This window comes from Tympanuchus pallidicinctus, unplaced genomic scaffold (genome assembly GCF_026119805.1).
Source record: "Tympanuchus pallidicinctus isolate F22 unplaced genomic scaffold, pur_lepc_1.0 scaffold1, whole genome shotgun sequence".
NCBI classification, from domain to species: Eukaryota; Metazoa; Chordata; class Aves; order Galliformes; family Phasianidae; genus Tympanuchus; species Tympanuchus pallidicinctus.
The window spans coordinates 3,650,566-3,675,231 of record NW_026294618.1 but is presented as its reverse complement, the minus strand read 5'-3'; the positions used below and the strand labels follow the sequence as shown (position 1 = coordinate 3,675,231).

At 48.8% G+C, this 24,666-nt stretch overlaps 1 protein-coding gene across 1 annotated transcript in view; it reads right to left on the bottom strand.

The window, feature by feature from the left end:
- Window positions 1-24,666, bottom strand: part of XKR6 (XK related 6) — a 433,654-nt gene that overhangs the window by 368,606 nt on the left and 40,382 nt on the right. The window lies entirely within an intron of this gene.

Here is a 24,666-nt window from a genome sequence, read left to right as displayed (position 1 = left end):
CTTAAAATAGTTGTCCTCACTGAAGACTGCAGCCAAGATGCAGGTTAGAAGGCAAAAGAAATACTGGTAATTAATGCCATTCTGGTCCAGCAACTGGGGATTAAGAGGGGATCTGCTAGAGCTGACTGAAATTTGGATCCCACCCATCAACTGAACCTTTTTCAAGAGAGAGAGGCTGCTGAATTTCAGCTGGGAGAGAAAAATACGGTCTGGCACTCAATCCTCGAAAGATTTCCAGCTCCTGGATTAGATGACCTCAATATGCCTTGTTCATATCTTCTACCACAGATACAGGCCTAACTTGAGCTCACTGGGAATTTTTGGACAACACTCCTATAACTACTATTTTTATTATTACTTTTTTTTTTTCAGTTGAGAAAATCATTGTTGGAGCTAACACTTTTATATGGAAATGTGCTTATTTCAGTGAATCCTGTAAGAATTTTCAGTTGTAGGTAGAATTTCTGGTCAAAATGGTCACACTGACCACCTCAGAAACTTCAAGACCTTTATAGCCCAAGGCAAGGATTTAATTCTCAGTTTCTTAGCACGGGGATCTCCTTTTACTCTTTGGACATTGCATTTTAACCTTTCTCCATAGTTACCTACAGCTAGGCACAAGATTTCTACTGCTTCGTGATGAAATGGCTGAAGAGTAGCTTTCTCATCTGAAAACTGTCAGGCTTTTAGCCTTGCAGCCACTGATCCAAGCAACCTGGTGCCCCACAACTTTCATAGCTCAGGAATCCTGGTATTCTATGCAATGCCACGTCCTCCACAGGAGCCATGGAAAGGCAGGACAGGTTTTACTTGGAGCACACAATGTGGTGTGATCCCAACTTCTGTCCTCGAGACATTAAATAGAGATCAGAAGTGAACATTTAGGGCACCCTTCAGCTCTGCAGTGCTTGACATACTTTCAAGGCATCTGACTTCCATGCAGCACCACACTCTTTCTCCAGCACTGAGTTGAAATTCAACTCCTGCAGAGTGGCTGGAGCCAAATCTTCCCCCAACCATTAGTGAAAGCCTTGGTCAATCTCAGAGAACAGATCTTCCTGAGGGAGTCTGGAGAGCTGTGGCTGCCCCATCCCTGGAGGTGCCCAAGGCCATGGATGTGCCCTGGGCAGCCTGAGCTGGTGGGGACAGCCAGCCCATGGCAGGGGTTGGGGCTGGATGGACTTTAAGATCCCTTCCCACCCAACCATTCTGTGATTCCACAGCTCTGTGTCTCTATGATTCCATAACTTTATGATTCTATGAGTCAAATCCCACTCTGAGCACCAACACTGCTGGTCTCCTGAGAGCAGAAGTGGAATTAGGAGATACACAACTGGAAGCCAAATACCACGTTATGTCCTGACACAGCTGCCTTCATACTTCCTGCTCAAACCAACCCAAGGAGAGCAGAAATCTTCCACATAGCAATCATTGCCACTAAATACACACCCTTGTGAAAACTGGCTTGTGAGTAAGCATGGCAATGTCCTATCTGAAGACAAACAAGTTGAAAGGTCCAGGTTGCTTGGGTTTGTTTTGCTTTTCAAGGAGGGAAAGGAGTTTCATTTTCAACCAATGTCTTTATGTCAAATCTGGGGGTCAAAAAGAGAACCCGTGGCCTGATTCAATCTGAAACCACCTGGAGGGACAAGGAAAATGTGCAGCTGAAGAAATTCAAAGTGAAGTGTGCTTTGTATTATTATTTTCATTTCCTTTGAAGAAAAGCTCGGCATGGTGGGCACGGTCAGATGGCAGAGCTACAGCAGCAGTTTGGGCACTGGGGGATGTTCCCACCACCCCAATGGCAACATCATCCTCTCCTTTCCACGCTGCCAGTGGGAAAGGATCCTGGAGCTTGAGGCCCTGGCACAGCAATAGGATGGGGTGAGCATCCTGAAGAGCAGAATTGGGATGGAGAGAGCAGGGGAGAGGCGAGCTGTATCGATTGGTGTGTGAAAGGCCTCTCGGGAGCCCCGTTGCTGAGAGACAGCCCTGAGAGACGCAGGGCTGGAATTAATAACTGCTCCATTGGGGCCCTGTTTGCTCTCCTTGCCCAGAGCTGGAGGACTTTGGTCGCAGCTTATCGCCCAGCCGAAAGCCCCAGGAATGCAGTCATAGGCAAATGTGCATGTTCACACGACATCTATTAATCAAACGGCTCTCCCACCCTTTAACCCTTTGTGGGACAGAGAGGAGGGGGAGGTGAGCACAGCAGTGCTTTGTCTAAAATCAGGGCATTGGGAGTCTCTAGAAGTAGCTGTAGTCTCCTGTGAACTCTGGGGAAGCTATCATCTTCCTGCTCTGCATCCAGAGCTTTTCAGAAGTCTCCCAAGCTCTTCAACTGAGTTTGGCACCTGCTTCTGAAGGCATCCCTTCCCAGTGGGAGCTAAGCATCTAACTGCCCAAAAACCCTTGAAAACACCTATTATTGGCCCTTGAAAGTTGTCATAGTTTACTTCCTCTTCACTCCATTCAAGCATCATGCGCAGTTTGCATGCATTCAACAATGGTTGTTGATGAGTTTCACCAGGCAGCCCATGGCATCACCTCCTCTGTGCTCACTGCTCTGGGACCATGTCCTCTCTGAACTAATTGGACACACTCCTTCTCCTCATCTTTCACATGGCAGCACAAAATGTCATGCACGAATGGCTCCACTACATGTTGTAGCCTAACCTGTTTTCTCCTCGCTAAGACCAGCCAGCTTCTCATACAGCTGCTGAGAGTTTTAGCCTCATCACTGCATGTTCCTGCCTCAAGCATGAGCTTGAGGAAGGTTCTCAGGCTTTTGATTTGTTAGCATTTACTTAGCCAGCAAAATAAACCAGAAAATCTCTTTAGACCCCCTGTTGCAAAGGAAGTGATGGTGGCTCCTTCTGAGGACAATGTAGCCCATCAAATTTAGGCTTCTGTTTTGTATCATCCCCAGAAGACCCCCAGTAACAGAAACCACAGGACAACATCACATGCCAAATTAAATCTTGCAGGCTGACCAGCATACACATCCCTTCAGTGGTTACCCTGAGGTATCACCTCATCTCTGCCACCACCCTGAAATCCAGAAGAAGGTTGCTCTGAGGCTGTATCAACAGGTCCATCAAACATGGACACCAAAAGCACACCTCAGAAAGGCACCAGGGATGTCAACCAGGCATTAGGGGATTGCTTTTAACCTACACAAGAGTGAGGCAGTCTCAGAGGAGGAACATATGGGATGAGAAACTGACCCAACCTAGAGATGGACTCTGAGCAGTTTATAACATGGTGACCTGGAGCAGAGGCTAATGTTGCTCCTCCCTGTCCTCTGCCCCGTGTTCCTGGATAAACAGTGGGCAGTGATAAGGTGCCCATTTGGAAAAGGGGTGGGGATTCAATGGCACAAAGTGTTGTCAGCTGCCCATCACCCAAAGTTTTCCATCCAGGTCAGCACCTCCTCTCCAAATGCCACCAATAGCCCTGGGTTCACGTTGGGTGATAGGGTGAGGCTGTGGCCTTTGCCACAAGACCAGGTCAGGCAAGATGACAAGGTAGGTGACTTCTAGCCTTCACATACCAGGAAGAAAAAGGAAAGATTTTTCTGTGTGTTACGCCTTGAGAAGTTTTATCCCTGGATCCTGTCCAGTTTGCTTTGTATCAGAGAAGAACTGAAGAAGGCACTTTGAATGAAGAAAGAAGGCAGCACCTTGGAGGTGGAATTTGGGGGATTTCCACCTGCATTTTTATTCCCAACCTAATTCACAAAAAATCCCTGGTGTGACTGCCATGGTCTCAGAAGCCAAAGGTGCCAAGATATCAGCATCCTTCTCAGCCAAGGCTGGATGGGCTCTGAGCACTGATGGAGATGTGGGTGTCCCTGTTCAGTGCACAGAGTGGAACAGACGGCCTTTAACAGTCCCTTCCAACTCGAATGACTCTGCGATTCTCTGATTCTGTTATTAGGACAGTTTTCACCTGTTAAGGACAATGAAGGAGATGCAGAAGATGCTGTTCTGAGCAGGCATTTCAGTTGTGCAAACGCTCGTGTAATTTTTTCTAGCTGTCAAAGAACAGAACACGTTTTCTGGAGTTGACTCCGTTATCGCTCCCCAGTCTGTGTCGAGCCTTGAAAAATTCCTCCTAAGATCCAGCAGTGTCTAAAACACTGGATTCCTTTTGAATGAAACCAACCCCAAAGATGCACTACAGCTGATAGCGGCTCTTGTTTTCTGTGGGACCAGAGCAGAGCTAGGCCAAAATATCCCCTAACGAAATGTGAGCAGTGTGGACACCATGTGCTCAAGACCAGCTGTCTGTTTACCGCTGCCATCCCTATGGATGATGTCGAAATGAATCATTTCTTGTTGTTCTTCCACAACCTTTCATAGAGGACTCGCTGCATGTCTGGAGAGCATGCAGGGAAAAGGGCCTGAATGTGGTCTGAGCATGAAAGGCAAGAACTAGTTAGGACTCGCTGTGTTACAGGATCCTGGTCTTTATTCCTCACGAATCAATCTTGCAAAGAGAGAGAGATGCCAACAGGAGAAGAAAAGCGCTATTAATGCAGCAGTCCAACCAATATCCAGCAAGGCAGGTATTAAGAAGGGAGGGGGGGAAAAAAAAACCAACACCCAAGCAATCTGACACTTCCACCTGTAAATAATTACTCATCCAAACCCCAGCGATAAGCCCATGACACTCCGTGCCGATTAGGACCCCAATGGAGAAGAAAGCCCTCCTTGGTTTCCCTCTTCTTGTCAAAGGCAGCATTGTTCCCAAAGAGTTAACGCCAAAGCAGGTCTGCAATTACCTGGGAATAATGGGGTGTGATTGGGGCACTAAAGAGCTGGAATTGATTTTCAGGCTTTCAGCCCTAGAAGCTCAGGCTGGGCCCCTCCCTGACTTCCTGGTAACTCATGACCAGCAGGGTCAATAGAGCAGAAATCCTTCTAAAGGGCCAATCTGTATTTGAATTATTTAAACAATGTAATACAGCCAAGTTAAATGGGGCTTATCAAATGCTACACCTCTTAAAGCACAATTGGAGGCAGAAGGATATTAACTGCTGAACTCCACGCTGGCCGGGGAGGGAGGGAAGAGAGAAGGCGTGAAAAAAGAGGGAGAGAAAATAAAGGGGGGACCCGAGGCTGCTTCGTACCGAGGGGAGGAGATGGGGTCTGCTGTGTCCTTGGGTCTGGAGAGCCTCCATGCCTACCCAGGCTGAGGTTGGCTTTGCCATCCCAACCTAGGGAGCACGCAGGGAACTAAATTCCAAATTCCAGCCTTGGGGCTGCGTGCTCAGTCTGAGTCATGACCCCAGGATGGGAGCACCTTGAGGTTACGGCACTTGATGGCGCAGATCCTTTTTTATCCGTAACACTAATGAGCATTATTAATCCCAGAGCAAATCTGGGAGCTGTGAATTTTTCTGGGAAAACAGCCTCTGAACTTGTTACAAATCTGAAAGCCAACAGGGCACACCTGAATGCTTTCCTGTCAGAAAACCCAATTTTTGGTGTTTGGGGTAGCTGGGCTACGCAGGTGACCACCAGAAAGCTCAGAGTTTCCCAGCGAGGGGTAAATAGTTCACAGGTAATTCACACCCTGACATATCCACACCGCTTATTTGACCCAGAGAGAAAACAGCCATGTTTGCAGAAAGAAAGCGAGCAAAGTGCAAACAGACCCCCTCCAGTGATGGATTTGGGGGGTCGTTGCCTGTCCCAGCGGCGGCACTGGGTCGGGGACGTGCTGCTGGCCAGGAAAACTCAGAGGGAAACGTTTCCTGTGGCACAAAGCTCTTCCATGCACACTGGAATGTTTCAGGACACGTTGCTGATTTCACTGGGGTTGTCTATTCTTTCTTTTTTTTTTTTTTTTTTCTTCCTTTCTTTAAGAAAAAATAACAAGGGGAAGGAGAGGAAAGTTTTCCCGACTGTGTTCCATCCTTTTTATCAGAAGTTAGGAATATAAGAAGGTGCCTCGCGGCTCAAATCCAGCCCGGTGCTATCTCACTATTTGACATTATTTGTCATTTGGGGAAGAATTTCAAAATGTTTAGATTTCGTTTCAGTTCAACACGAAGCCCAAACTCAACCCTTCCTCCCTTCCTCCCCCTCCCTGTGAAGCAACGTGGCCGTCCTTCCCCAACTGTGCTTTCAAGACTGGTGTTGCCACAAACCCAAAGCAATTTGGGGCCAACATCCATAACCTGCAGGCACCAAAACCAAGGGGCCAACATCCATAACCTGCAGGCATCAAAACCAAGCACAGGGTTCGTTCACTCGGCTGCAACAGACCCGTTCCCAATGTGCCCCCATGGACAGGAGCCTTCTCCCCACTGTCTCCGGACTTTGCATCTCCTCCACGTTGACCTCCAGATGTCTCCACGAAGGTCTCCAAGGCCACTGATGCTTTCACACCGTGTTTTCCCACCCAGGGGCACCAGGTGACGACGGAAGGGAATGGGATGATCAAAATATCGAGAGAGCTTAACCCAAGCAAGCAGAGGATTTAATAAACTCCTGGCCTAGCCCGCTGCCTGCAAGGTCACTGCTTATCTGGGTCTGCAGAGGGCTTGCAAGGCGCTGGCAGCCCTCCAACTATGTTTGGGAGTTTTTAGTCTAACCTAAGGCTGCCGGACTCCCACATTTGACATTTTCCAAGTGCTGCAAATGGCTAGGCAGCAACTGGGAGCAATGATCCTGACAGCCAGAAGGGAGAGGGGGAACAGCTAGCTGAGGTTTTCCAAGAGCCCCAGCAAGCGTGAGCGCTCCACAGCTTGAGCTGCTCCATAGGGGATGCTGCAAATATAGTGCTCACTATATTTGAGAGCATTTTAACTGCAGCCCAAATGGGGAACAATCAAGTTTTGGGAAATAGGGAAATGCTTGGGGTTATCAGAGCTCTGTCTCTGCATGGTTGACTCCTTCTCCATGTGCATGGAGAATCTCCATTCTGCAGCACCATGGTGGAGGACCTTGCAGTGGATCCTCTGCATTTGTTTTCTGCAAATGTTCCTCTGCTGTTCCTATTTTGCAAAGAAATGGGACAAAAAGGAGATATATCAGTGATGGAGATTCAGCAGAAGAGGTTGTGGGCATGAATCCAGGTTTCTCAGTTTAAGAACAAACCTCTCTTTGTGCCCTAGCCACAGCAGTAACTCAGGGTTGAGCGCATGGAGTCACTGTAATTAAAGAGCTGCATTCATTAAGAGATGCGCTGCTAGAGGCACAATAATTTCAATGAGCTCAGGTGCTCTGTTTCTCAGCTGGGAATATTTCTGTTGTTCAGTGGAAAGTGCAGAGAAGAAATCTACAGTGAAGAGAGATGAAAAATATAAACTCACTTGTTGTTTTCTTTCCCTTCTTTCCATCCTTTTATCTGGCTGTAAAACAGGCTGTGCAGGACAGGGAGTAAAAGAAAACAGAAGAGGAAGGAAAAGTGAAAACAAAAGTGCTGTGTTTTACTCCTTCTTTCTCAAGGAAAGCAGTCCAGACGACTTCTTCCAAAACATAGTTTTTCACTTGAGAGATGCCCCATTGAAAAATATATGTTTTTCAGAGGGAGAATGATGGAAGGAAAAGAATGGCAGAGGAGAAGTGGGAAGTGCTCGAGTACAAATGGGACTGGAAGTGCAAAGGGGGTTATTTGTCAGATAGGGAGGATTATTTTACATCTCGACCACCTATACGACCACGTGCAACTGCCTAAATGAAATGTTGGTTTAATCATCCTGGTCAAAGTCCTTTGGCTGCAGCCATGGTTTGTTGTACTGTGGATTAACAGGGGAAAAATAATTAAGGGATTCTATATATACAGTTTTTCTGGCTTTGGCAAGAAACTCCAGGGTCAGAGAAAAGCTCTGATTTCAAACAACTGTATTTTGAGTGATCCTGTTTATTTCAAGTGTCTGCTGAGGCTTTGACTCTGAGCTATTAATACAAAATAAATAATTTTCACACGAGCCTTCTTTTTTTTCCTTTGCCTCTATTGCCAGAAAATTAAAGCAAGCCGGCTGCAGAGGAGATCCACGTGAATGGCATGGGGACAGGAGCAGACCGTGGGCTGATGGCACACAGTGCCAGCACGACGATGGGGGATGCAGCTGTAAGAAATGCAGGGCAATGGGAGGTTCCCAGGCCGTGTTAATACAGGGGTTTTATGGCATCTAAATCCATTGCTGTTGGAGAGGGTGTGTGACCTGCCATAAAGGCAGCTTAGCCCCTGTGAGCGGTAGCTTCAAGCTGCCCGTTGTTGGGCAGATGTGAGGCTGAGCGACGCGGCTGTGCTGCCACAAGACCCTGAGGTGGGTTCAGACAGATGCACAGCGTAGGGTTTTCAGAAGCAGCACCCCATGCTAGGCATCCCAAGTGGGAATGCGGCGTTCCTCCCTGCAAATGCTCGGGCTATGGGGTGGGACCAGGTGCTGGGATGCACTTGGAGCCGTAGCATTGGGATCTGTGGGGCAGGGGAGTGAGAGGTCAAGAGATAAAGGCTTCGGCTCCCTGCGTTCCCAGCAGATGCCAGGGACAAGCTGTATTTGCACACCTGCAGACGTGCCCCTTTCATGGCCGTGCGCTCACAGCCCGTTTACCATCTCCATGAGCCTCTTTCCTGGCCTCCTTTCTGAAGATGGATGGCCTCGAGCTCTCTCTGCATGTGGGTACCAGATTTTGGACCTTGTAATGAAGTGAAAGAGGAGAGAGTGATGGGAAACAAATCTGCAAAACTTGCTGGCCTCCTTCTCTGGTGTATTTGTCTCCAAGAGTGACTGCAAAGTCTCTTCTTGCTTGTTGCATGCCCCGTGATATCAGGGCATCACAAGGGTTCAGACACTGCAGCTTTGACGAGGCAAGGAGAAGGCACCTATCAACAACACAGTGTGATTGCCTCTCAAAATCACTGCCCTTACCGTCAGACACTGGCAGTTGCTTGGAGAAATGGAGAACTCTGCTCTCTGTCCCTCTGTGGTGAACGCCAGGAGGATCAGGAAAGCCTTTCTCACCTGGTGCCTCTGGTGGACAGGAATCAAGGAGGGGTGCAGCTGAACCCTGGGGCTCTTTGCATGCTTGCCTTCACACAGGCTCTGCAAAGGGTCTTTTAAGCTGCTGGACATTGGGGGTGGGAGGTTCCCTATGAGCAGATGATGGAATGTTGTCTGCAGGGATGTGGGAGAAGTTTGCTGCAAGCTGCAGCTGGCAAACTTTACCTGACGCCTGCATTTGGGTCTTGCAGCTTTGGTGTTGGTTTGTAAGGCTCTCTGTATTGATCGATCCAAGTAGATAGCTTAAATTAGCCAGAAATTAAAAAGCTTGTTAAGCTGTGAGGTTGCTGGGACAGAGTTGGGCCCTGCAGAAGGTGAGTGTTGCAGTATGAAGCCACTGGGTAGGGATGCATGAAGCAGGCAAGGTTTTGGGTACACTGACATTTGTAGGGGAAAAATTGTTGAAGATGAGGATTTAAACACAATGATATCAATTTTCGTTCTGGATACCTTTTGTGTGCTGTTTTCTAGAGGTGGATGGATTGTAACAGGGAAAATCACTACAAGTTCACCTTGTTCTCATCTTTTTTCACAGCTTCTATTTTCAGTTTGGAGGAAGGAAGTATGAATGCAATCCATCACCATTGTAAATTACACACTGCTGTTTTCCATGCTTGGGAAATCCAAGGTTCAGCATGCCCCTAGCGCAAAGCTCCGGCTTGATTTTATTGCTGCCCTTGGGAGTCAGCGGGGCGGCTGGACTGCTGCTATGTCAGTAAGGTCTTGACCTCAACCAGGACACCTGTACACCCCATAACCTGGGTGAGTACCAATCAGATGGGATGTGTCCTGTGCATCCTTCCTGGCACGTCTTGGGATCGGCAGTGTCCCAAGGGATATAACCCAAATGTGGGACCAAGGCAGGAGCAGAGGGGCCACCTGGCCATCCCCAGCTCTGTGCTGCAGGCATCTATTAACAATTAGCTTTTGGGCTCTGCTAAGTGCACTCAGCCTGACTTGGTTTTATGGGCATCACCCATCTCCCAGTAAATGTGATAAGAGGCTCTGATTAGTCGCGGCGTTCCGACCAGCTCAGTGCTGGGCTCCAGCATGGCTGTCTGAAGGCTTCTTGCCACATCTGCTTTCCATGCCACACTTCCAGGCCCAGAAGGATCTAATGAAGATTGCCCCAGGAGCTCACTGTTTACTTTCAGGCAAGTATCAGAATTAAGACCAGTTCAGCTGCCCCTTCTTTTCCTTTCCTTTTTTTTTTTTTCCCTTCCACCAAGCTCAGTCTAAACATGCATCTCAAGAAAGAGACTTTTTTATTGCCAAGACAATGTGTGATAAGGAAAGATCATCTGTCTGCAAGAAAATTACTTGAGTGGGGTTTGGAAAGTGGTCCCAAGGGTCTGATTCCAGCACAGACACAGCCTCTGGGGAACATTAAAGAATTATAACCCTTGTGATAAGGCACTTTCTTTTATAGTTTTTTTTTTTATTTATTTCATAGCAATAGTCACAGCTTAAAGATAAGAAGAACATACATTTTGTTTAACTAGGCTCTTGTTCCTTGGTTTGGGGCTCACTGCGAACTGGCATCCATCAAACTCTTTTGTGATTTACATGAATACCTGATTCTTCTGATAAGGGAAAGTGTAAGTCAACACAGTGCTGTTGTAATTGGGTGTTACCTGTTTAGATACCGAGCTGCTATCTCAGCATCAGCTCACAGGCCTTGCTTGTCTTTACCTTTCCTTGCTAGGCGCAGAGAGAATGTCTCTTGGCTTTGCCTTGGCCCCAGGTGCTGCAACAAGCTGCCTGAAAGCATCTTTTCCATGTAATAGCAGTGGCCGCAAGACGCTGCGGATGCTAAGAGTCGATGTGCTTTCAAACTGTGATGGGAAAGCAATAGAGAATAATCCTCAGTTACACCCCAGCCCCTTGGCCACTGACTGCTGGGGTCCTCAGGGCCTCACAGAGAGGTGCAGCCGCTTCCTTCTATTGCTGATCATAGAATCACAGAACCATAAAGGCTGGAAAAGAACACAAAGATCACTGAGTCCAACCCCAGCCCACTGCACCATGCCCAATGACCACGTACCTCACTGCCACATCCCCACAGCTCTTGAATACCTCCAGGGACGGTGACCCCACCACCTCCCTGGGCTTTGTTCATCTCAGTGAGCAGCACTTCATGCTTTTAGTAAAGCAACAATATGACTGTGCAAAGCCTGGTCAGTTTGCGACATAAAAGCTGACCCCAAAAGGAGCCCAGTGGAGGAGTGGATGAAGGCCACGAGGTAGGACATCTCAGAACATAAACCATAGCTCTTGCCTTGGCTCACACCATTACCCACATGCAGATTTCCCAGGAGAAACAGCTTTCTTCTAACAAAATAAAAGCACCTGGTCCTCCGTAAACAAGCATGGCTGGAAACAAATAAAGAAGGGAAGACTGGGAACAGCCTGAATCTCCCACCTCCAGGTTCTGAGGGCCACAGAATTGCAGAAATGAGATGCAAATCATCAACCAAAATGCTCACTTGGGGTACGAAATTCCCTAGAGGCTGCCTAGTGTTTGCTGTCTCTCTGTATCTTTCAGAGACACCTTTAGGAGAGCTGAACTTGGGAATGTGAAGAAGCAGTGCAGAAGTAGACCAATAGCAGCAAGACGATCTCTTCTGCTTCTATCCTGAGTTTGGCATCAGCCCATAATTGTTCATTTCATTCTGCAACGTGCTCCTGTAGTGGCAAAGGTGTGCACACTATTCATCCAGGCGCTGGGGTTCAGGATGCAGAAGAATCATAGAATTGTTCAGATTGGAAAAGACCACTGAGATCATCTAGTCCAACCATCAACCCATCAACCCATCAACCAGAGGTCATGGACCACTTGATACATCCATTTGGACACGCTTAGTTTAGCTTAGCTGCTGGTTGGGTGGGCACCTCCTGGATCGTGGAGGTCGTGGCTCTTTTAGCTCAGGGGTCCTGAGAAGTTGGGAATATTTGATGTTGGGAAAGGCCTTAAAATAGCCCAACATACTGAAAAGGCAGTACCGTGTTGACTTGCTTTGATGAGTTTAGAAGAATTCCTTGGCCAACGTGCGGTTGGAAGACATTCTGTAGTGGTGTAGAGAAAGACAGGTCTATAGATGTGCATATTAAAAGAAAAAATAAATAAAATAAAATGCTAAGTACACTTTTAGCACAGGAGAGCTGAAATTTAAGAGGATATTTCCTGGCTTAGTCTAATGCGCTCAGTAGACTTTTTCCTCCACACTAAGTGAATTCTGGCTGAATTAAAGAGCCACTTTTCCTCTTATCTGTTGTTCCTGTTATCTAACTCCAATGGAAAGGCTGGGAGCTGAGAGACAGCCAGGGCACACCATTTTATAGCTCGCCTTCCCACTGCTCCCCTGGGCTTCCATCAGATGCCAGGAAGAGCTGTTAAAAAACAGCCTGTCACTCTCAATCTGACTACAGAAGGGGAAGAGCAAAGGGAAAGTCACAAAATAGGTTGCTTTGCTGGAAATCTTGATTCAGGGGAGATGGGACACCCAAAATCTCTTGCAGACCCTAGGGAAGGGGTTGCACTCTGACCTCCAGGGAGGAGAGTCCACCTTTTCCATTAAAGAACCTGGCCAATTCAAGTGTGCTAGTTCCCCAAAGGTGTCTGTTAAAAGAGAAGCAATAAAAACAAAACCACCTATACAACTCATTATTCAGTCTCTCCTCGTTTCTGGCTCCTGGGACAAACTGGTGCAACCAGAAGGAGCCCAGAAACCCCATCTGTCACTGTTACTCCCCCACTGACACAGTGCTTATATCTGGGCATCTGGTTTGTTCCCCGTTCCTCTTCTCCAGCAAATCCTCTATTTCTCCTCTAGAAGTTTCCATCTGGGTTGGAGCAGGTATATTTGTCCAGCATCAAACACAACCAAGGCTCCTACCTCAAACTGATGCTCTTCATACCACAGAGGGAGCAATAGGAACAACGCATATGCCTAATTAAGGTAACCCTTAACTAACACACTTTACTCCTTCTACTTTATTTTTTTATTTTAATCAGCATTCCAGCCCAGTTCTTAACATGCCTTTGTCCAATTTCCCTCCCTCCTTGATTATCCCAGCCATTCTTCCAAGAAGGGCCCTGCTCCATGAACAGCTGGGAACTGCAGCAGCCTCTTTTCAAAAGCATTGTGGAAGCTCAACACCAGATATCAGGAATCACTGTTATTTCCATGGTTTTCCCAGAAATGATCAGGACAACATACCTGTGGGCCTTGGCTGACTTTGGAAGGCGCAGTTAAGTTGCCATGGAGTTCTGTCTACAGAGAAGTGAGCAATGAAGAGGCATGCAGTCCTCTCTGTCTTCCCAACCTTCTCCCTTGCTTGGAAAGGTCACTCCCTTTGGTTTTCTCACCTGTAAAACAGGGGTGAAATTTGCTTCCTTTGAGATCCAGACAAAAAAAGTTGTGTACAATCTCATAAAATGATGGCGATTGAATGGCGTGCCTCTTCCCATTTGAAGCTGATACATGTAAAATCTCAGTATGAAACCTCTTGCACACTGATCTGATTTAAAAAGAAACAGAAGCCTGGAGTTGAAAAGCAGGTGGGTTTTATCACCCCTTTTATTATTTAATTTGGCTGGAATGTCCATCTCCTCTTTTAAGATGAATGAACATTCTACTGGCAGCAACTCCCTTGCTTTTTGCTTTCAAAACAGAGTTTAGGAGATTTTCAGTATTAAAAAAGAAGGCACACCTTTCCTCAATAAACCACAGTATCCTGCTGATGAAACGACAGTGGCACAACTCCACTCCTGACACTGCTGGTCTCTCTTGGTCCAACAGGTTGAGATGCCCAGTCTTTCTAACATCCACGTAAACCTGGGCTACAGCAAGGACAGCTTTAGGGCACTTGGGACAGGCTCAAGGTCCCTGCATCTACCTGCCACAGTGCATGAATCAGGAAACAAATAAAATAAAATCAAAGTTACGTTGGATCACATCATACCTGTGCCCTGAACAATGGCACAAGAGAAATGATTGGTGGCAAGAATTGACCTCAGCTTCAGCCAGGCACGGCTGTGGATGCCTGGTACTGGCTAGTAAAATCCTTTTCATGAAGGAAGTGTGTGTCTTTATTGGTAGACAAAATAGGTTTTGGAACATGTTGCACAGGGAGGCGGTGGTGCCCCATCCCTGCAGACAGCCAAGGTCAGGCTGGATGGGCTGTGAGCACTGATGGAGCTGTGAGTGTCCCTGCTCAGTGCAGGGAGTGGGACGGATGGCCTTGAAGGGTCCCTAACAACTCAAACCATTCTATGGTTCTGTGAGAAAACTCCCAATCATTAAGCTGAAAGCCTTCCAGCCAGCAGAACACAAGCTGGAGACCTCTCAAACATTTCTGAGCAACCTCAGATCAGCCGGTGAAAAGATAATCCGACCACATCTCCACCTAGCTCCTCACATGGGCTGTCCATGTGGGCATCATTAAGACCACCATCTCTTTCTCACCTTCTCTGGGCTTCTCGCCTTGGGGTGGCACTGCTTGATCCAGCAGTGGGGAACCCTCAGCTGACCCAGGAGCCCTGGAAAGTGGAGCAGCAACCTGCCAACCCAACCAGAAAATGCAGCACGTAGCCAAGTATTTTCTTTAGACAAGGCATATCGGAGAAAATTGGAGCACAAACTTTGCTTCTTCACTTGGGGTGGATTATGGAGTATTTTCATACTGCAGCAGCAGCCCGTGCTCACTAGAAGTAATTCATTGCACCTTTAAGTGTGCAATTTGTGGGCTCAGCCACGCGGACAGGAAATTAACAAAGTTTAAATGAAGAACTGCTCCCTTTCCTAGCTGTCTGATTATTTCTTTTGATTTACTGCCATCCTGACAGAATACTCCTGATCTAATCACAGGAGCTTGCACTCCGTGATCCAATTACTGCCAAGTCTCTGGATGTTCGTTTTGCTCTGACAGAAACACTTAAAAGTGCGAACTTCACAGAGGCTGAGGCTCTGAGCCCTGAGATCTCATTTTGTTACAGATCCAGTGGAAATGGGTGTGAATTGGTTGTCTCATCCCCGTCCAAGAGCAGATTTCTCTTCTTAGAAAAGCTAGAATACTTTTCTTTGTAGGGAAAATAAAGTATTATTTTGCACAGACCAGAATATCTGCTTCACCTTTGGCCTCTCCTACAGTCTCTCCATTCCTTGGAAATAAGCAGCAATCAAAAAAGTGCAGGGCATAAATAGTGCAGGATGAGATGTGTGTGCATGCAACAAATAATTCTGCAGTAAAATGTACCTTGTTGATAATTTCTGGCTTTAACTAATTCCTTCTCCATCAGATCTTAGGCCAGGTTAGATGAGGCTGTGAGCAGCCTGGTCTAGAGGAGGCATCCCTGCCTATAGCAGGGGGTTGGAACTGGATGATCTTAAAGGCCTTTTCTAACCAGACCATTCTATGATTTTATGATTTCCTCTGCAAGAGCTGATGACATGACCTGTCAGGGAGATAAATAGCAATATTTTTCATCATCGTCATCATTGTTGGACTTCATGATCTTTAAGGTCTTTTCCAACTTGAGCAATTCTATGATTGTCACCATCATCATCATCATCCATCTTGCTTTCAATAGAAAGGTTTCCTGGGTGACAGCAAAATAAGTTACTTCCAGGCAAGTTTGTGCTAAGCCAGGTGAAGGCTGGGCTGCTGGTCCCAGTTTTGGATGGCACGTTTGTTGCCCATGGAAATGTTGGCCCATGGACATTGTTGGCCATGGAGAACAGCTCCTGAGTGCCCTCCCATTTTGCAAGCAAGGGGAGTTGGGTTTCTCTCAGGTGCAGGAGCTGGCACTTCACAAGCACAAAATACCCACTCTTACCTCTACCCCACAGATCTCCACCCCTCTGCCAAGCCTGGCTCAAACTCCACAGTGAATAAAATGCTATTTGGATGAAGTATATCCAGCACGCTCACGGAGTTTTGTTTTCATAAATGAAGTTGCAGGCACAGAGGTGACACTGAGCGTGTTTCCCCAGCAACTTTCCTCAGCCCAAATTAGCCCAAAGTTAGGTTGAGAACTGGTGATGTAATGGCTGCAGCACGCTTGGTGACAGCTAAGACATCTCCAGCTCTGCACCCGAACACCATCACGTTGTTCCCTCTGTCTGTCATTACCTGTGGCTGCTGCAGCCAACAATCCTCTCCTGACATCACTGAGTATGGAAAAAAGCTCCTGGGGTCTGATAGCATCATGCTGGTGGCTTCCAAGCCTTCCTTGTGATGCCGCTGCCCAGCATTTGCTCATGTCCTCGCATTGTTCCCAAGCCTGGTAACGCCCTTGGTCAATATTAGCATCTTATCACCACTGTGATCCACCTTTAGCAGGGAGAGCAGCAAGCTCCAGCTACTGATAGACCTATCTGTATGTCCATTTAGGATACCTGGGCATGTCTTGATGAATGGTTTAATCTCTGTTTGCAGGAACAAATCTCTCCTTGACATGCCTGCAAGCTGGGATGAGCATCCCAGAGCCCAGCTACGTGGAGAGCTCAGCACAGCCATTAAAGAGTCACCATGAGCACCCCTGGGGGGTTTTATTACCTTTATTTCAGTTGCTGGGCTGAAATAAAGGTCCCCAGAGAGGTGTGGTGGCCTTTCCAAGGTCTCAGAGCTATTGAGAACTGAGCAAGGATTTCCCAAGACTTAGGACATCCTTCCCCTTCAACAGCAATGGAAAAGCTTTGCCAAGTCAGGGTATCATTAGAATCATAGAATGGTTTGGGTTGCAAGGGACCTTTGAAGGCCATCTGTCCCACTGCCTGCACTGAGCAGGGACACACAGCTCCATCAGTGCTCATCCAGCCTGACCTTGGCTGTCTGCAGGGATGGGGCAACCACTGCAACTCCCTGTGCAACCTGTGCCAGTGCCTCAACACCCTTATTGCAAACAGCTTCTTCCTTATATCCAGTCTAAATCTTCTCTCCTTTAGTTTGAAGCCATTCCCTGCTGTTCCATTGCAACAGACTCTGCTGAGGAGTCTGTCTCCTTCTTTCTTATAGTGCCCCTTTGGCTGAAGAAACCTTCCCCTCCAGAGCCCTGAGTTCTTTTGAAGATGTGATCATTCACTTTGCTTTATTTGCAACCCTCTTCCAGTCAACAGAGTGGAGATAAGCATGGGCAGAGATCTAAAGGGGATCAGGATTCATCAGACAGAATGAGAATAGAGTGCAGAAGAAAGAAAGAAAGTAAAAGTTAAAGCTCGTTGATGCTCCAGGTTCCAAACCAGGCCAGATCTAAAGAACAGAGCTCTCCTGCAAATACACTTCTCTTTTCTTTCTATCAAAATGCAATAGAATGCCACAAGCCTTTAATCATCCCTCCCTTTGTCTTCCCAGATAATGGGATCTACCACAGTGTTGTGGTGAGGTTTAATGCAGTAAATACATTTTTAAATGCTGCCAGCACTCAGTGCTGAGGCACAACATTCCCCTCACTGTGAAGGAGGAGGCCAATGTCATGGGGACATCTCGGCCTCTCTGCTCACCCTAAAAATGAGGAAGGGCAGATGTGGCTTTTCCCAAAGACATCAGCTGCTCTGAAAAAAGCTGCACCCTCTCCCTGCACACCTGCTCTTCCTGCACTGCTATTTTTACACTCCTAGCAAGAAAACTAAGCCAAATGGATCTCAGGATGGCTATGAGACACAAGCAGGTGCAGGACACAGCTCATAACGTCCATCAGGCAGAGGCCCCACTTTCCTCAAGGCCAACAGATGAGGAGGATAGGCTCCTCAGCAGGGTCTGTTGTGGCAGGACAAGGAGAAATGGTTTCAAACTGTAAGAGAGGAGATTTAGATTTAGATTGGATATAAGGAAGAAGTTGTTTGCAATAAGGGTGGTGATGCACTGGCACAGGTTGCACAGAGAGAGGTGAGTGCCCCATCCCTGCAGACAGCCAAGGTCAGGCTGGATGAGCACTGATGGAGCTGTGGGTGTCCCTGCTCAGTGCAGGCAGTGGGACAGATGGCCTTGAAGGGTTCCTTCCTACTCAACTCTGTTAATCTATGTTGGACCCCAGCACCTTCACAGCACCCACCCAGACATCGGTACCCCAGTACCAAGCTGCAGCAGGACAACACAATCCCAGGATCCCCCTTTCCTCTTTCCATTATTTTTTCACTTCTATTGCAAAATGAGAAAATTTGGGCAATGGCCAGGATTGCCTCCCATCCCTCAACCAACTTTCCTTTGGCTTTGTGTGATGGTAGAAGGGATGCACAAAGAATCAGAGCTGCAAATGTCCTCAAGCACAGAATCATTCAGGTTGGAAAAGACCACTAAGACCATCCAGTCCAACCCCAGCCCACCCCACCGTGCCCACGGTGTCCTTCAATGGCACATCTCCACAGTTGTGGAACACCTCCAGGGACGGTGACCCCACCACCTCCCAGGGCAGCTGTGCCACTGCATCACTATTCTTCCAGAGAAGAAATGTTTCCTAACACCCAACCTCAACCTCCCCTGGTGCACTGTGAGGCCGTCACCTCTTGTTCTCTCTCTTTTTTTGTTGGGGAGCAGAGGCCAACCCCCACCTCACCACTGCCTCCTTTCAGGAGCCGTAGGATCAATGAGGTCTCCCCTGAGATCCTTTGCTCTGGACTGACCCATTCCAGCCCTCTCAGCTGCTCATCATAACATTTGTGCTCCAGACACTTCACAGATTCACTGCCCTTCTCTGTACATGTTCCAGGGCCTCAATGTCTTCTCGCAGTGAGGGGCAAAATGAGAGCTGAACAAAATGAGGGCTGAATTGCACAAATTTTCCAGCATACCTGAGTATTGCCTCCATGTTGTGCTGCACTGGAGTCTTGCCTAATGATAACAATATCATTTGATGATAAAGTGACCTCTCAGGCTACGCTACCTTTTCCAATTACACTATTTTCTCATTCTTTTTCCCCATGATGTGGACCCAGCTGATGGAACACCACCTTCACCCACGGTTTCTCAACCTGTTCAGTGTTCCCAGCATGGCATAAGGCCATTTGTTGGCTCTGCAAGCTGTGTGCTTGTATGCACCAACAGTATTAACCTCAGTGATGCCCAAGGGGGCTGTGGATGCCCCATCCCTGCAGGCATTCGAGGCCAGGCTGGATGTGGCTCTGGGCAGCCTGGGCTGCTGGTTGGTGACCTGCACACAGCAGGGGGTTGGAACTGGATGAGCACTGTGGGCCTTTGCAACCCAGGCCATTCTGTGGTTCTATCAATCTATAATTTGCTGTGCAGTGTAAATCCCATAGTGGGGAAGCAGAAAGCAAGCAGGCTCTTCTCCAATGGAAGTTGGGAGCTTTCTTTGTACAGGCATAGGAATCTCGGCAGCATAGTCTGAATTCCTGCTGAGATGAGCTAATCTGGGGAAGTCTGCAAGGTTTGCTTGGCTGGGGAGCAGCAGCTCTGGGGGCTGCTCTGGGCAGGTTTCTGTGGCATGTTTCTGGAGAGCTGGGGATGTGTTTTTAAAGGGATGAAACGCTCGTGATGTCACCTCAGCTCAGAAACAGAGGTGCAGGTGGCATGGAGGTTTGACCTAATCCAAAGGCTTGGAGACGAAGGAGTGATTTTTTTAGGGCACACCGGTTCTGCTTATGCAGGCTGTGATCCCAAACAGCCCAACACCAAAGGATCCCCATGTGTGGAGCTGTGGGTGCCTCTTAGTGCAGGAACAGAGGCTTTTGGATCCCCCAGGGCTGTGTGAATTGGGGTCCCCCTTCTCCTTGCAAACCCAAGGCTGAGCCTCACCTCCGTGCTCTGCACTTGGGGAACGGATTTGGGTCAAGAGGAGAAGATGCCCAAAAATAGATACTGTCACCCTCAGATTGCACAGGAATCCCAAGCCTTATTAAAAAATATATATAGAATTGTAGAACCACAGAATCATTAAGGTTGGAAAAGATGCCTGAAATCAGCCAGTCCAACCGTCAGCCCTCCCCACTATGCTAAAGCACATCCCTCCGTGCCACAACAGATGGTTTAACGGCTTTTTAATAACTCTTTTTTCTAAGTTTTCCAGCTTTAAACTGGTCAACCTTTGGGGTACAGTGTTTTTTTTTTTTGTGGGTTTGTTTTTTTTTTTGTCTTCCTATCCATCCCAACAACAAAGAAACCTTCTGCACTACCACTATCCACCAGACCTTGCGTCCCCACACCACCTCCTTTCTCCATCACTCACATGAGAGCACTCCACGTAGCTCTGGCCTTTGGCAATGCCCTGAACATCAGCACAGCTCCCAGCCCGTGCCCGGAGCTGTGGAGACGTCGGGGGCAGTCGGGGCTCTGACCCCAGCGCCGGGGAGTCTGGAGCAGAGCCGACCCCCTCCTGCCCCCCCCCCGGCCACTCCCCGCCATCAGCCCACACCTCATCAATAGGAGCTGACAGCCCCAGCATCACCGCAGCCCCCCCAGCACTGCACAGCGCAGCGTGGGTCAGGGTAAAGGCAGCCCCATAAGAGTGGGGTGCAGGCAGCCCTATAGGTCTGCGATGGGGAAAGAGAGCCACAGTTGGGTGTGAAGAGGGAGGGGGAGCACAAAGGCGGATGTACAGAGATGGGTAGGGGTGTGTTGGGAGGGGTGCACTGGGAGACAGGTCAAGTGGAGAGGGACAGACACATGGGTAGGTATATAGAGATAATAAACGGGAGTTTAGGGCAGTAGGCATCAAGAGGCAAATAGACATAGGGATAACTGCAGTGTTACAGAGACCTGGTTAGATGGCCATGCAGTGCATGGGTAGAGGGATGGCAGATAAATGGATAGAGGGATAAAAGGACAGAGCAATAGAGGGGTGGAAGGAGAGAGGGATAAAAGAGCAAATGTGTAAACGGGTAGAAGTCTAGATGACTGTGCAACGTATAATGTATGGATAGATGAGAGTGAAAGAATAGGTGGCTGTACAATACGTAGCTGTAAGGCTGAATGGCTTAGGGAGCAACTGGGAAGGTGAGTGGTGTGCAGTATATAGCTGTATGGCTGTAGAACTCCGTGGCTAAATGGGCAAATAAATAGGCAGATGGCTAGATGGCTGTACAATTTACATCCATAGGGCTACGTGGCTACATGGGTAGGTGAGTAGATGGTTAGATGGCTGCAAATTGCATATATATGGCTATAGGACTGTAGGTCTGCCTGAATAAATGGGTGTAGCTGTATAGCACACGTCTATAGGGCTACATGGGCAAGCAGATGAGTGTTGTCCAATATATGGCCACAGGACTATATGGCCATATGACCAGATTGGTAGAGGAGTAGGTGGCTGTTCAATGTACATCTATATGGCTCCGTGGATAAATGGGTAAATAGGCAGAGAAGTAGGTGGCTGTGTAATATATGGCTGTATGGAAATACAGATAGCTCAGATGGCAGGCACTGATGCAGGCACATGTTGGAGCATCCCGTGTACCCCATTTCTCCATTAGCCTGGGTCCTGGTGTTCCTCAAAGCACTGCTCAGCATCTCTCCCCTCTTCTGTCCTCCTTAATCTCAGCTCCATCTCGTTTGCGTTTTATTTCCCATAGAGGAAAAAAAAAAAAGAAAAAAAGAAAAAAAAAAAAAAAAGAAAACAAAAAAAAAGGAAAAAAAAGAATAATGTAATATTTAGGGGCTGACGAAAAGGGTAAAAACAACATTAGAAACGCCCGCCGAGCCATGGCACTCTTTGGACATCCCTAGCGGCAGTACCTGGCCTGTAAGGGGGGGTAGCGCGGGGTGGGGAGGGGATGGGGGGGGGACGGGACATTTTAAGACCGTAAACAGATGTGAGGTTTGTTTAGGAAAGCGACTCCAGAGGTGCGACGGGAGGTGCGATAAAGCGGGGGGCCGAACGGGGCTCCCTCCAGCTCTGACGCTGCGCTGCACACGCACTGCTGGGGGGCGCGGGGGGAGCGCGGTGCTTTTCCTTCTTCCAAACCCCCGCAGCTTTTGGAGAGGCGGATTCAGCCCTAAATTTGACGGCGGGGTTTGGTGCTCGCTGGGTTCTCCTTTTGCTCCAGTGGACGGGCGGGGGGGGAGGGAGGCTGGGGAGGGGGCACACAAAGAGCTGCCGGGCAGAGGATCGGCAGCTCCCAACCTCCGGTCCCAAATACCCAACAAGACGGAGGGAGGCGGCTCCTGGAGCCGCGGTGCCGCCCCGAGACGTCTCCGTGCTCGCAGGGCTCCTCCCGCCCGGCCCGATCGTGCCCTAAACCCGGTGGCAGCCAGGCCAGCCCTCCCCCCCTGCCCCCCCACTCCCTTTTTCCTCGATACCCCCCGTCCCGCACCCCACATCGCAGTTGCTGCTCCGCACCAGCGCCGTGCGAAGCCCCAAGCTGCCGCTCCCCGGCCCTATAAACGAGAAACCTACAGCTCTACGAACATACAGACCCGTAACCCTACAGCTCTACAGACCTACAGACCCGTAACCCTGTAGCTCTATAACCCTACAGCTCCATAAACCTATAGATCCACAGACCTATCCACAAACCCATCGATCCGTAGATTTATAGATCGATACCAGAGGGTGCATATATATAATATGCCACGATCCGGGACTCGTCCCTACAGCCGGGCTCAGGTTGTGCCGGCTCTATGCAGACCCCTCCGACGGCCATCGCAGGGCACACAGATCCCTCCCGGCTCGAAATAACAACCAGAATCCTTTAAAAATACCCCTGCGCGTTTGGGACATTTACCCATCCATCCATTGAGCCGCTCATCCGCCGGCTGCGTTCACCCAATTATCCCCTGCCCCACGCTGAAACATTTCCCTCCTGCTTCGTTTGCCTCCCTAAACATTTTATTTGTGTGTTTGCGTGCGCGATTTTGAAACAGTTCTCAGCTCGGACCCGCGGAGCAACTCGGAAATGATTTCTCCCTCCGTCCCCAGCCCCGATCTCTTTCGCTGTTCGTTATCCACCGTTCCCATGCGGGAGAAAACGGCCCCGCAGCGGCCGCTGACCGCCCCCCGGGTGAGGAGCAGCGTGGGAAGGACGCGGTTCGTTGCCCGGAGCGCCGTCCGACCCCGTTTCGTTTGCAGAGCCGTGATTTCTTTTCGGGAGGTCGCTCCCCGAAATCACATCGATTCACTTCGAGATTTTACTTCTTCGTTTATCGTTCATCGATAGATGGATTTTCCCCGCGCTCCGCCGCATCCCCGACTCCTGCTTTCGTTTTTAATTACAACGATTAAGATATATAAATGTTTGCGGGGTGCGACAAGAGCTCAGCTTCCCCCAACTCCCCTCCCGTCCGCTCCTTTGCCCCCGCAGCGTTTTCGATGCTCGGCGCTGCGGGGCTTTGCCCGCACAGGGACGTGGGGCCGGGTTCTGCTTTTTGTGCCTCTGTTTTGTCGTCATTTGGAAAGGCAAAGCAAAGGCGCTCCTTGAGATCTCTGCTCCTGGCGGTGCTGCTAGCAGAGCTGGAACCGTTTTCCATCGAAATTCTTCCCTCTTTTTTTTTTTTTAAATAAAAGAAAAGAAAGAGGTGATGTGCGCTAGAAATTCAACACGGGGCTTCTCTGGTAGGGGAAATCCGGGAGATCTTGCATGGAGGAGAGAGGTAGACGGGAATCCAAACCAGGCGCAGTTGGGCAGGAGGCTGCTTTGGGGAGAAAAAAAAACGAAAAGGACACATCGATGCATTCAATTCTGTCTCCTTTCTCGGCACACCGACAGCTCCCCCCCACACACGCGTTTACCCACAGGCACACAGAAATCACGCTGTATATTTAGGCAGGAGTGCATCGACGTGTTTACACACCACACGCGTTCCTGCAAGTGTCCAACAGGTTTTAAGCCCCATCTGCACGCATCGTTTGTATTTAGGCATATATAACCTCAATGGAAACGTTCCAATTAATTCCCCCACGTGCAAAATAAAAACAAAAAATAAAAATAAAAATAAAAAACCGACCCCAAAGTGTACATATTTCACTGCACAGAGCGCTGCTGTTGCTTCAATTTGCCCGCGCTGCCCTTCTGCCTGTGGCTGTTAGGTCTATTATTTCATAGGTGCTTATAACTTTGCTCCTGGTCTGCCTGCCCCAATCTCTCCCAGCCACATTTCCAGCTGCTCTGGAGTCCCCATTTTGGGTTCAATGGGACTGGGGGAGCCCTTGGGAGCTGTTCTAAAGCTGGGATACAATTCCCATAAATCGCTTCCCCCCCCTCCCCTCTTTCCTCCCTGAACCTAAAGAGAAGAAATCTCTTTCGGATGGAGATTTCTAATTCCCTCTTTCTGAGCCCCCAGATCCTTTGCCATCACCCAGCTCTCGCTTCTCCCTGCTCAGAGCCCAACATTTAGGGGTACCTCGGAGCCCCCCCTCCCCCCAAAATGCATCACAAACCCAGGGTTCTGGGCTCTATAAACCCAGGGTGTGGGTGTTAGGGAACATTCAGGGTATGAGCACCGTTCTCAGGGAGCGGAGATCCCCAGACCCCAGTAGGACCCCCTCCATTGAGCTGCCCCACATTCTCCCACTAAACCTTTAGATCCAGTGGCCTCTGCCAGACGTTGGGGCAGCAGCTTGGAGAAATTCCTTTGACTGTCCCAAAGGAACAGCATCATTCCAAAACAGATTGGGGTGCTGGTTGCCCTGTACCCCCGCCTCGTCCCCTCTGCGAGGTGGGCACCATTTGGGTGCGTGGAAAGGTTGGGTT